General features: G+C 40.3%; 1 pseudogene; it reads right to left on the reverse strand.

The window, feature by feature from the left end:
• Nucleotides 1-1,431: 1,431 nt before the first annotated feature.
• LOC118830597 lies at nt 1,432-1,987 on the reverse strand (annotated as a pseudogene).
• Between the last annotated feature and the right edge of the window lie 9,459 nt (nt 1,988-11,446).

Raw genomic sequence — 11,446 nt, forward strand, 5'->3', positions numbered from 1 at the left:
GGCCTATGGAACAAACATATCTAAACAAAAACCCTGGAGGAGGAGGAAAAATAAATCACATATGGTGTGCAGCAATCAGTCATTTAAAGCTGAAAAGGGCCTTAAAGATTATCTAGTTCAATTACTCTCATTTTCTAGATGAATTGTAGTGAGGCCTAGAGAAGTGCCCAAAGCCATCCAGTAAATTAGTGTCAGAGTAAGAAATAGAACTACAGCTAGGTGATGACATAGTGGAGAGAGCACCAGGCCAAGAGTCCTACTCCTGAGTTCAAATCTGGCCTTGGACACTTACTAGTTGTGTGATGCTGGATAAGTCACTTAACACTGTTTTCTTCAGTTTCCTTATCTGTAAAATGAGCTGGAGAAAGAAATGGTAAACCACTCCAGCATTTTTGCCAAGAAAACCTCAAATGGATTCACAAAGGGTCGGATAATACAGAAATGATTGAACAACAACTTCCTGACTTCTACTGAATACAATGCTTTTATTTTTGTTTTTTGTTTGTTTTCATTTCATCTGTGCTCCCTCCCCAATACTGTGTAGCTCTATTCATATTCTTAATTTTGGGGGGTCGTATTATCTACCAATCCTCAACTGGGTGATTTTTACCATTTTGCAAAAAAAAAAAAATCCAAAGGCACGTAGGATCCATGGGGGAGGGTGATAAATTTGAGTTTAATACAAGGAGCCTTATGTTAAGTAATACAGGTAAAGGTAATTGTGTAGATCAGAATAAGGAAAACCAATTTTTTCTATGAATATAGTACTTGACAATAACTTACACTACTCAGTAGAGACAGAACTAAAATAGGACTAAGCAGAAAAATATTAGAAAAAACTAGTAAAAACTGAAACCAGACCATGTTATTTTCAAGTTATATGCTAACCACTGGTAAGGCTGGTCTAAAATTGTATAGCACTTTCAAAGAATACAGAAAATGACAATGAAGTCACAGGATGTCAACAGGTATCTTCATGGTGTCTCCTGATTTAGTAAAGGGAAATTGTGGTTCACTTATTTGCATCATGATCAGCCCTTCGTGACCCCATTTGAGGTTTTCTTGGCAAAGACCCTGGAGAAGTTCACCATTTCCTTCTCTAGTTCATTTTACAGATGAGGAAACTGAAGCAAATGGGGTTAAGTGACTTGCCTAGGGTCACACATCTAGTAAATGTCTGAGGCCAGATTTAAACTCAGGTCCTCCTGACTCCAGGCCTGGTGCTCTATTCACTGTGCCACCTAGCTACCTAGTAAAGAGAGGGAGTGTATGTGCTGTCTGAAGCCTGAAACAAGTGGTTCTGAGTTCTGCTCAACTTTCTCCCAGAGCTGGCTGCTGCCCAGTGGTATGTAACAAGCCATATTCTTGCCATTACTAAAAGTGATATTCTCCAGTTTAACTTATATGTCTAAAGTTTCAGTTTCTAAAGTTTCAGGTCTCTGATAAAGGTTGGATGTTATAAATTCTGGTATCTTGGTTTTTTCTGGGACTGGAGATTTTGTGATGAGCTGGGCATGGACTTTGATGTCTGCTATTCTCTCTTTGAACTTCTGCTGAAGGCATTTTTCTTCTTTGGGGTAGCTTTTTGCAAAAGATGGCCATGGTTATCCCTCCAATACAAAATAAAAGGGCTCCTGACAATTAACAGAGGTCTAGCTCTCCATTAAACACAATGGCCTGGGAATCCATCATTACAAAATCTCCCTTTCCAAAGACATTGATTTTGGGGGACATGGGAAAGCTCACTCTGAGAAGTTACCCCTAAGATCAGGAAGACGGTGCCAGAGATGAGTCCGACCTTCCAGAGAATGGTGCTCTACCCATTAGGTGATCTCTGGATCTGAAAATCATCCTCATGCTCCCAAATGGAAGCTATTTAGTCCTCATAAAACTGATCCAAGTGGGATCAGACTTGATAGTGCTGATATCCTTTCTCAGGCATTTTCTCTGCTTGTTTGGCCCCACACACACTGGTACAAGAACTCATTCTTCTTGGCCTTGATATCCTCCTTCTCTTTCTTGTGTCCATCCTTTGGACTTTCTCTTTCTAAGGGCTCATCCTTCCAAACCTGTTTCCTCAGATCCCCCAGATCCACAGAACAAGCACAGCTAGAAGGCAGCCACCAATCTCTTGCTGGGGTCCTGTCATTGCAACCACTGCTCTTCCTCCCCACTCTCTTACTGCATATATTTTTATATTACTTGTTGACTCCATCATTAGATATTAAACTCCTTGAAAGTAAGCATGGCATCATTCTTTGTGCTTGAATCCCCAGTGCCTAGAACAGTACCTGACACAGGGTGCAAACACTTGTTGATCGACTGACAAAATTGATTATTGAAGACACTGAAGCACTGGAGGACTTTTGGAGATAAAGAGTGAAATCGTCCTTGCAGGACTTGTCCATTCTTAATGAAATTCCTCATTGGAAACATGAATTGCCATTTTGCAAGGGTCTCCTGTAAAATCTGAAATAAACTCACTATAGGCATGCTCCAATTCAATTTCGATTCAGTTCAGCAAGTATTTATTAAGCTTTATTAAACACCTTCTATATGCATGCTATTGTTAGAATGAGGAGATACAAAACCAAAAATGAAGGAGTCCCTGTCTACCCTCAAAAAACTCTCATTCTGCTAGCAGAAACCAAAACAGAGAAGTCAAGAAAAAAATATACAAAGTAATTTGGGGAAAGGAAGGAGGCAGAAGAGTACAACTAGGCAGATCAGGAAAGGCTTCTTCATGTAAGAGGCGGCACCCTAGTTGAACCTCGAAGGGAACCAGGAATTCTAAAAGGCACAGGTGAAGGAGTACAATTCAGGAATAGAGGACAGGCATATCAGACACAAAGAGGGAGATGGAATGACATGTACAGAGAATAGCACATAGGACACTTTGGCCGCAATATGGAGAGAACCGTAATAACAACAGTAATGACAACTAGCATTTGTATAGCACTTTAAAGTATGCACAGTGCTTTACAAATATTATCTTGTTTTATCCTCACAACAGAACCTGGGAGATAGGTGCTACTAATTCCCCCATTTTACAGATGAGGAAACTGAGGCACAGAGTGGTTAAATGATTTGCCCAGAGTGACACGGTTAGTACGTATCCGAGGCCAGATTTGAACTTGGAACTTACTAACTTCAAGTTCAGCATTCTATGCACTGTACTACCAAACTGCCTTTGAGAGCTTAATGGTGAGTAAGGTGAAATATGTTTGGAAAGGTAGACCGCAACCAGATTGTGGAGGACTTTCTACCTTAAGAAAATCTATTATTTCAAAATGTGAATTTATAAAACACAAAAATTAGGGGATGACATAACACATATAGATTGCTCTGTAAGAGTTAAGGGATGGCACAATCCCAGGGATTAATAAAAATAATAGTTGGTTTTAGAATAATAAAATGAATGATTTAATAATAATAATTATGATAATAGTGTTACTAGTAGTAGTACTAGTAGTAGTTAACAGTGGTATAAGTAACATTTTTACAAAGCTTGAAAGTTTGCAAAGCACTCTACCTCACTGTGGCCTTCGAGGCAGATATAGTAGGTATGACTTCCTCTATTTTGTAGATGAGAAAACTGAAACTTAGAGAAGTTAAGTGAAAGAAATAGGATTTGAACTCAGATCCCCCTGCTTTAGAATTCAACTCTCTGTTCACTACATACATGGAAGTGTTTGTTAAGGAAGCATTAACTGCTTGAAAGTGATCCAGAGTCAAGAGAAAAAATGTAAAGTTCATGTGTTAGGGAAGCCTTTTGTTTTGAAAACAATCAGAAGGGAGAAGGGAAAAGAAGTAGACTCTATAATTATGAGAAACCATAAGATCTTGTTCATTGATTCAATGTAAAAGTACTTGCCTTCCATTAAATGGGTCTCTATTTCATATACAAACCCTCCACTCCACTTAGACCTCATTATCCTGTAAGCACTCTGTGCTTGTTCTGATCCCTGGGTCTTTACTTATGTTACTTATTTCCCTTTGCTCTTCCATCTATCGAAATTTCACCCATCTTTCAAGCTTAACTCAAATCCTACCTTGTGTATGAAGTTTTCACTAAATATTTCACTCATCCATTTTATCTAATTTGTTTTTATTTATTTCATTAGACATTTCCCAATTACATGTAAAAAATTAACAATCGTTTAAAAAAAATTTTAATTTCAAATTACCCCCTTCCTTCCTATCTTCCCCCACCCCTCCTTGAGAAGGCAAATAATTTATTTTGATTATATATGTGAGGTCAAGCAAAACATATTTCCATATTAGCCATGTTGCAAAAGAAAACAAAAACAAAATAAAACAGTAAAAATAGAGTAAAAATATGCTTCAGTCTGCTTTCAGACTCTATCAGTTCTTTCTCAGGATGTGGAGAACATTTTATCATGGAACCTCTGTAATTGTCTTGGGTCATTGTCTTGATCAGAGTAGCCAAATCTTTCACAGTTGAACATCCTAACAATATTGCTTTTACTGTGTACAATGTTCTCCTGGTTTCTGCTCACCCTACTCAGCCATTCTTGATATTACCCTTTTCTGAAATTCTTTATTTATTTAATATATTTATTTTTCAGCATTGATTTTCACAAGGGTTTGAATTACAAATTTTCTCCCCATTTCTACCCTTCCCCCACTCCAAGATGGCATATATTCTGGTTGCCCTGTTCCCCAGTCAGCCCTCCCATCTGTCACCCCACTCCCCTCCCATCCCTTTTTCCCTTCCTTTCTTGTAGGGCAAGATAAATTTCTATGCCCCATTGCCTGTGTATCTTATTTTCTAGTTGCATGCAAAAACTTGTTTTTTTTTTGTTTTTTAACATCTGTTTTTAAAACTTTGAGTTCCAAATTCTCTCCCCTCTTCCCTTCCCACCCACCCTCCCTAAGAAGTCAAGCAATTCAACATAGGCCACATAGATATCATTATGTATAACCCTTCCACAATATTCATGTTGTGAAAGACTAACTATGTTTTGCTCCTTCCCAACCCATGCCCCTTTATTGAATTTTCTCCCTTGACCCTGTCCCCTTTCCAAAGGGTTTGTTTTTGATTACCTCCACCCCCATCTGCCCTCCCCTCCATCATCCGCCCCCTTTTTTTATCTTCTTCCCTCTTCTTTCCTGTGGGGTAAGATACCCAATTGAGTATGTATGGTATTGCCTCCTTAGGCCAAATTTGATGAGAGCAAGATTCACTCATTCCCCCCTCACCTGCCCTCTCCCCTCCTCCCACAGAACTGCTTCCTCTTGCCACCTTTATGTGAGATAATCCACCCTATTCTATCTCTCCCTATCTCCCTCTCTCAATATATTCCTCTCTCATCCCTTAATTTGATTTTATTTCTTTTAGATATCTTCCCTTCACCTTCAACTCACCCTGTGCCTGCGCTCTCTCTCTCTCTCTCTCTCTCTCTCTCTCTCTGTATATATATATATATATATATATATATATGTGTGTGTGTACACACACATACATATATACATACATACACATTCACACACACACACACACATATATATATATATACATATATATATATATATATATATATATATATATGCGTATTCCCTTCAGCTACCCTAATACTGAGGTCTCGTGAATCATACACATCATCTTTCCATGTAGGAATGTAAACAAAACAATTCAACTTTAGTAAGTCGCTTGCAATTTCCTTTTATTGTTCTTTTTCTTGATTACCTTTTCATGCTTCTCTTGATTCTTGTGTTTGAAAGTCAAATTTTCTATTCAGCTCTGGTCTTTTCATTGAGAAAGCTTGAAAGTTCTCTATTTTATTGAAAATCCATATTTTGCCTTGGAGCATTATACTCAGTTTTGCTGGGTAGGTGATTCTTGGTTTTAATCCTAGCTCCATTGACCTCCGGAATATCATATTCCAAGCCCTTTGATCTCTTAATGTAGAAGCTGCCAGATCATGGGTTATTCTGATTGTGTTTCCACAATATTCAAATTGTTTCTTTCTGGCTGCTTGCAGTATTTTCTCCTTGATCTGGGAGCTCTGGAATTTGGCAACAATATTCCTAGGAGATTACTTTTTGGGATCTATTTGAGGAGGCGATTGATGGATTCTTTCAATTTCTATTTTGCCCTGTGGCTCTAGAATATCAGGACAGTTCTCCTTGATAATTTCTTTAAAGATGATATCTAGGCTCTTTTTTTGATCATGGCTTTCAGGTAGTCCAATAATTTTTAAATTCACTCTCCTGGATCTATTTTCCAGGTCAGTTGTTTTTCCAATGAGATATTTACATCGTCTTCCATTTTTTCATTCCTTTGGTTCTGTTTTATAATATCTTGATTTCTCATAAAGTCACTAGCTTCCACTTGCTCCAATCTAATTTTTAAGGTAGTATTTCCTTCAGTGGTCTTTTGGACCTCCTTTTCCATTTGGCTAATTCTGCCTTTCAAGGCATTCTTCTCCTCATTGGCTTTTTGGAGCTCTTTTACCATTTGAGGTAGCCTATTTTTTAAAGTGTTGTTTTCTTCAGGATACTTTTCAGAATTTTTTTTGGGTCTCCTTTAGCAAGTCGTTGACTTGTTTTTCATGGTTTTCTCACATCCTTCTCATTTCTCTTCCCAATTTTTCCTCTACTTCTCTAACTTGCTTTTCCAAATCCTTTTTGAGCTCTTCCATGGCCTGGGACCAGTTCATGTTTTTCTTGGAGGCTTTTGTTGTAGGCTCTTTGACTTTGTTAACTTCTTCTGTCTGTATGTTTTGGTTTTCTTTGTCACCAAAGAAAGAATCCAAAGTCTGAGACTGAATCTGGGTGCGTTTTTGCTGCCTGGCCATATTCCCAGCCAACTCACTTGACCCTTGAGTTTTTCAGTGGGGTATGACTGCTCGTAGAGTTTAGAGAACTATCTTCCACTCCTGGGGGTGTGCACCAGCTCTGCCACACCAGGCACTCCTCCTTCCCCAAGAACCCCCAACCTGGACTGGACTTAGATCTTCAGCAGGCTCTTCACTCCTGCTCTGATCTGCCACTTAATTCCTCCCACCAGGTGGGCCTGGGGCCGGAAGCAACTACAGCTGTACTTCTGTAGCTGCCCCACCTCCGCTGCCCCTGGGGCGGTTGCCAAACTGTGAACTCCTTACACTTCCACAGCTTTTCCCACTTACCTTCTCTGTTGTCTTTGGTGTTTGTGGGTTGAGAAGTCTAGTAACTGCTGCAGCTCAGTGATTCAGGGTGCTAGGGCACGCTCCGCCTGGCTCCTGGTCTAGTTGGTCCACACCGCTCACGCTTGCGTCTGCTCCACTCCGCTCTGCTCTGCTCTGCTCCCAGCTTTGTGCAGGATAGACCCAGAGACCATCCAGGCTGTCATGGGCTGGAGCCCTGCTTCCCTCTGCTGTTTTGTGGGTTCTGCTGTTCTAGAATTGGTTCAGAGCCATTTTTTATAGATTTGGAGGGACTTGGCAGGGAGCTCACGCTAGTCCCTGCTTTCCAGCTGCCATCTTCTTCTGAAATTCTTTAGCTTTTCATAGCTAGAACTTCTTGAGGTCTAGAACTCAGTCTCACAATTCTTCTGACTCCTCCATTGCACCTACAACAGTGTTGAATCATTCATTCATTTCACTCACTGTTCTATACAAGATCATAGATCAGGAGTTGCAAGGTACCACTGAGGCATCTAGTGCCTCCCTGTCATTTTTAGCTGAAGAAACTCAGCCTATAGGCAAGTGGCTTGTCCATAGCCCACAAGTAGCAAGCAGCAGAGGCAGGACACAAGTCCACTTAACAAACACTTACTAAGTACCCTCTCTTCAGTACCCTTTACTAAGCATCTATTTCTTACAGTCATAAGATACATACAAATATCCTCCACATAGCTAGCAAAATGATTTTCTTAAACATTGACCTGACTGTGTCAATCCTCTACTGAAAAATCTCTGGTGAAACTGTCTTACTAACTGTTCCCCATACACAACATTTAATGTCTGAAATTTACTCTCTTCTCACCTTCACCTCTTTAAAATTGTTTTTAAAATAAAATTTTACTATTTTTTTTACAGCACCTATATTTCTCAGTGTATTCAGGAGAGCCTTCCCTTACAAGAAAGAAGGGAAAATGGGGAGGAAAAAGGTCATCAAAAGCAACCAAAATATTGAAAAAAATAAAAACAGACACCATTTGCAGTGTTCCAGTGAAGTCAATAAGCATTTTTATTAAGTCCTTACTATGTACCAGGCATGGTGTTAAATGCTTGGAATACAGATGTAAGCAGATGGAAAGACAGTCCCTCAAAGAACTTTCATTCTAATTGAGGAATACAACACATAAAAGGGAATTTTAAAAAGTGTTGGGTTTTGGGCAGTAAAGGTTCCCATCAAGGGAGAATGGTGGAGAAAATCCTTGGGAGCTAAGTTTTCTATATGGCCTACAGAAGAATGAAGACATGGTTGATCTGGGCCTCCTCCTTAAAATGGAGGTTCTGGGAAGAGCTAGCCAATCAGACAGAGAGACAACAGGGGAAAAATTACTTACCATGTAAGTAGTCTAGGAGTAGAGACAGTTTCCAGGGTGAAGAGGTGTCTATGGCATGGTCAAGAAAGTCCTATGGAGACTGTTCCCTACCTGTAGACCTCCTCTACAAAGAAGGGGGTGGTATGAATCTTTTCTCTATTTAAAATCCTTATCTTCATCACAATAATATTTTTAGGAGTCACCTCCTTTTTGAGACTTTTCTTCATTCCTTAACGTTCTTGTTCTTCACTACTAGAAATTACTTTTTATTCCTTGCCATATTTTTGCAGACTCTCAGAAAACATTTTACTTTTATTTATTTGTGTACAGGTACACTGTAAACTTTTTTAGGGTGGGCCTAATTCTTTTTTTTAACCTCCAGATGCCTCATACATCCTATGTACCAAATAGAGATTTGTCGTTGAATTGAAAAAATACAATTCAAACTAGAATATAGGTGTCACACAGATAACCTTTGAATATTCTCATCCCAACCTTCATTCCCACTCCCACTGAAAGGCAGGCCCCCAGAGCTTGGCTACAACTCCTCCTTGGGGTCCTAAGAATAACTGGAGAATAAGTGGTAGGTCTGTAAAGCTATTGGCTTGGGCCTTCACTTGTGTGCTTCCTCTCAAGATTACGGATTGAGAATTAATTTAATCAACCAGCCCTGAAGCAACCTTTTAGAAAGGGATATTTACTAGGGTGATATAGTAAGCATAGCTGATACAAAATATTCCTCTACAAGTCTATAAAATTAAGAGTAATGTGCAGTAATGTTGAGGGGTGCTTAACTTCCATGACCCTGAATCTAAGATGAAGCAATTATGAGTAATTTGAATAATCTCATCCAGTTAGTCTGAGGGAAGTTGGCTGGACGATGTTTATGGAAGGAAATTGGCATGCTTTGTCAAGCTCTTAAGAGTTGTCGGAAATGCTGGCATATGTAGAACACACAAATATCATTTGGTGCCAGGAAAAACAAGGAGATAGCAGTCTGGGAATTCACTCAATCAAACTTGATCTCAATGACAGAGAAGTATTCCAAAGTGAGAGAAATGTACTCATGTTCTTGACTCCTGCATAAATTCTTAGCAGGACAGAGGATATCAGGAGAGTCATGCAGTCAACAAGCATTTATTAAGCACCTACTAGATGCTAGGCATTGTGATAATCCTGACAGAGACAAAGAAAGTGGAGGGGGGGGGAATGAATCCCTGCTTTCTAGAAGCTCAGTGTCTAATAGGAGAGATAACATGAAACAAACATGATAACAAACAGGTCATATACAGGATAAATTGTAGATAATCAACAGAAGGAAGGCATTAGCATTAAGGAAGATTGGGAAGGACCTCTTTCAGAAAGTGCAATTTTAGCTTTGTCATGAGGGAAGCCAGAGAATTCAGGAGGAGGCCATTAGGAGGGAGAGAATTCCAGGGATGAGGGAAAGACAGGGAAGATGCACAAATCAAGCGGAACAGCATGGAGGTATTGCTGAATCACAGGGTACTTGGTGGGGCATAAGGTGTAAATATAGACTAGAAAGGTAGGGGGAACCAATGGTTACCAAACAATGGATTTTATATTTGGAGGTAATGTGGAGCAAATGGCCCCTCAAGGCCACACATGGCCCTCTAAATCCTCAAGTGTGGCCTTTTGACTGAATCCAAACTTTATAGAACAAATCCCCTTTTTATTAAGGACTTATTTTATTAAGGACTTGTTCTGTGAAACTTGGACTCAGTCCAAAGACCACACCTGAGGACCGAGAAGGCCACAGGTTCCCTACCCCTGAACTGGAGGGTCAGAGTAGAGTTACATTTAACTAGCCTAGCATATTAGCTGGCACCTTGTTATGACAAGGTCACACAAAATGCCCACTCCCACTATACCAAGATGGTAACTGACAGACATTTTTCCTCTGTGAAAAGGAGCTACTCTCCACACCTGCCAGGCCTTTGGAGCTGAGGAGAAATGTGGGAATGATGAGGACAGCCTAAGGAATGAAGGTTAATACTGTGAGATGCAGAGCTAAAGGAGGTGTTATGGCAGATGCCACCTATGAGAAGCGGCAGAGGGACCCTAGGTGCTAACTGTTGTGAAACAGAAAGGAACAATGCCTGCTCTTGGCTCCCCTTCACGACCTTGAATAAGTAAGGTTATGGCGGTCTCTGGAGAAGGACTGTTTATTGGCAATTGACAAAATCACCATACATCTTCAGCTGGAAAGGACATCTGGTCCAAACTTCTCATTTTATAGAAGAAAATAACTGAGCCCAGGGAGTTTTAGTGACTCGCCTAATGTCACAAAAAATAGCAAGAGGGAGGAATTAGGATTTATAAGGGAGAGCATGAGGGGAGGGATGATTTTCAACAGAGGGACCAAGACCTGGCCCAGGTTTTACTCATTGAGCCCTCCCCCAAAAGAAAATCCTCCCCTGAAGCCTAGATGGATTTAGTCTGCCAAGAGATCATGTCAGTGGTGGACCAGATTAGGAAAGGGGAGAGCCTGAAATGGGCTATGCTAGGGGTAGGGATGGGTGGGGAAGACAGCAGGTTTCTGGCAGTGTGAATGCCTATTTGTCTCATGTTGTGATAGAAGAAACATGGGCACCTTCTCATCCATGGATGCTGTAGGTGTGGTTCTGGAAGCAGCACTGCTCCCAGGGATACAGGCTTTGCCTGAACTCAGCTGAAGCTACCCCCTTCCCCAAGGACTGTCCTTGTCTGGAATGTGTGATTTATTGAGGGTATTGGTTTCTGGCGAAGATAATGAGGGCACTGGAGTTTTGTGCCTCTGCTTAATCACAGCAGAAGGCAAGAAATGAAACATCATAGGAAGTCGCTTCCAGGCTTCTAGCACCAGGAGTCCCAGGACAGGGGGCTGAAAATTACAATTCTTTTGTTACAACTAAAACCCAGCAAAAAAAATGTAGATGTGAGTTGTACCAG

This window comes from Trichosurus vulpecula, chromosome 9, assembly GCF_011100635.1.
Source record: "Trichosurus vulpecula isolate mTriVul1 chromosome 9, mTriVul1.pri, whole genome shotgun sequence".
Classification (NCBI taxonomy): Eukaryota; Metazoa; Chordata; class Mammalia; order Diprotodontia; family Phalangeridae; genus Trichosurus; species Trichosurus vulpecula.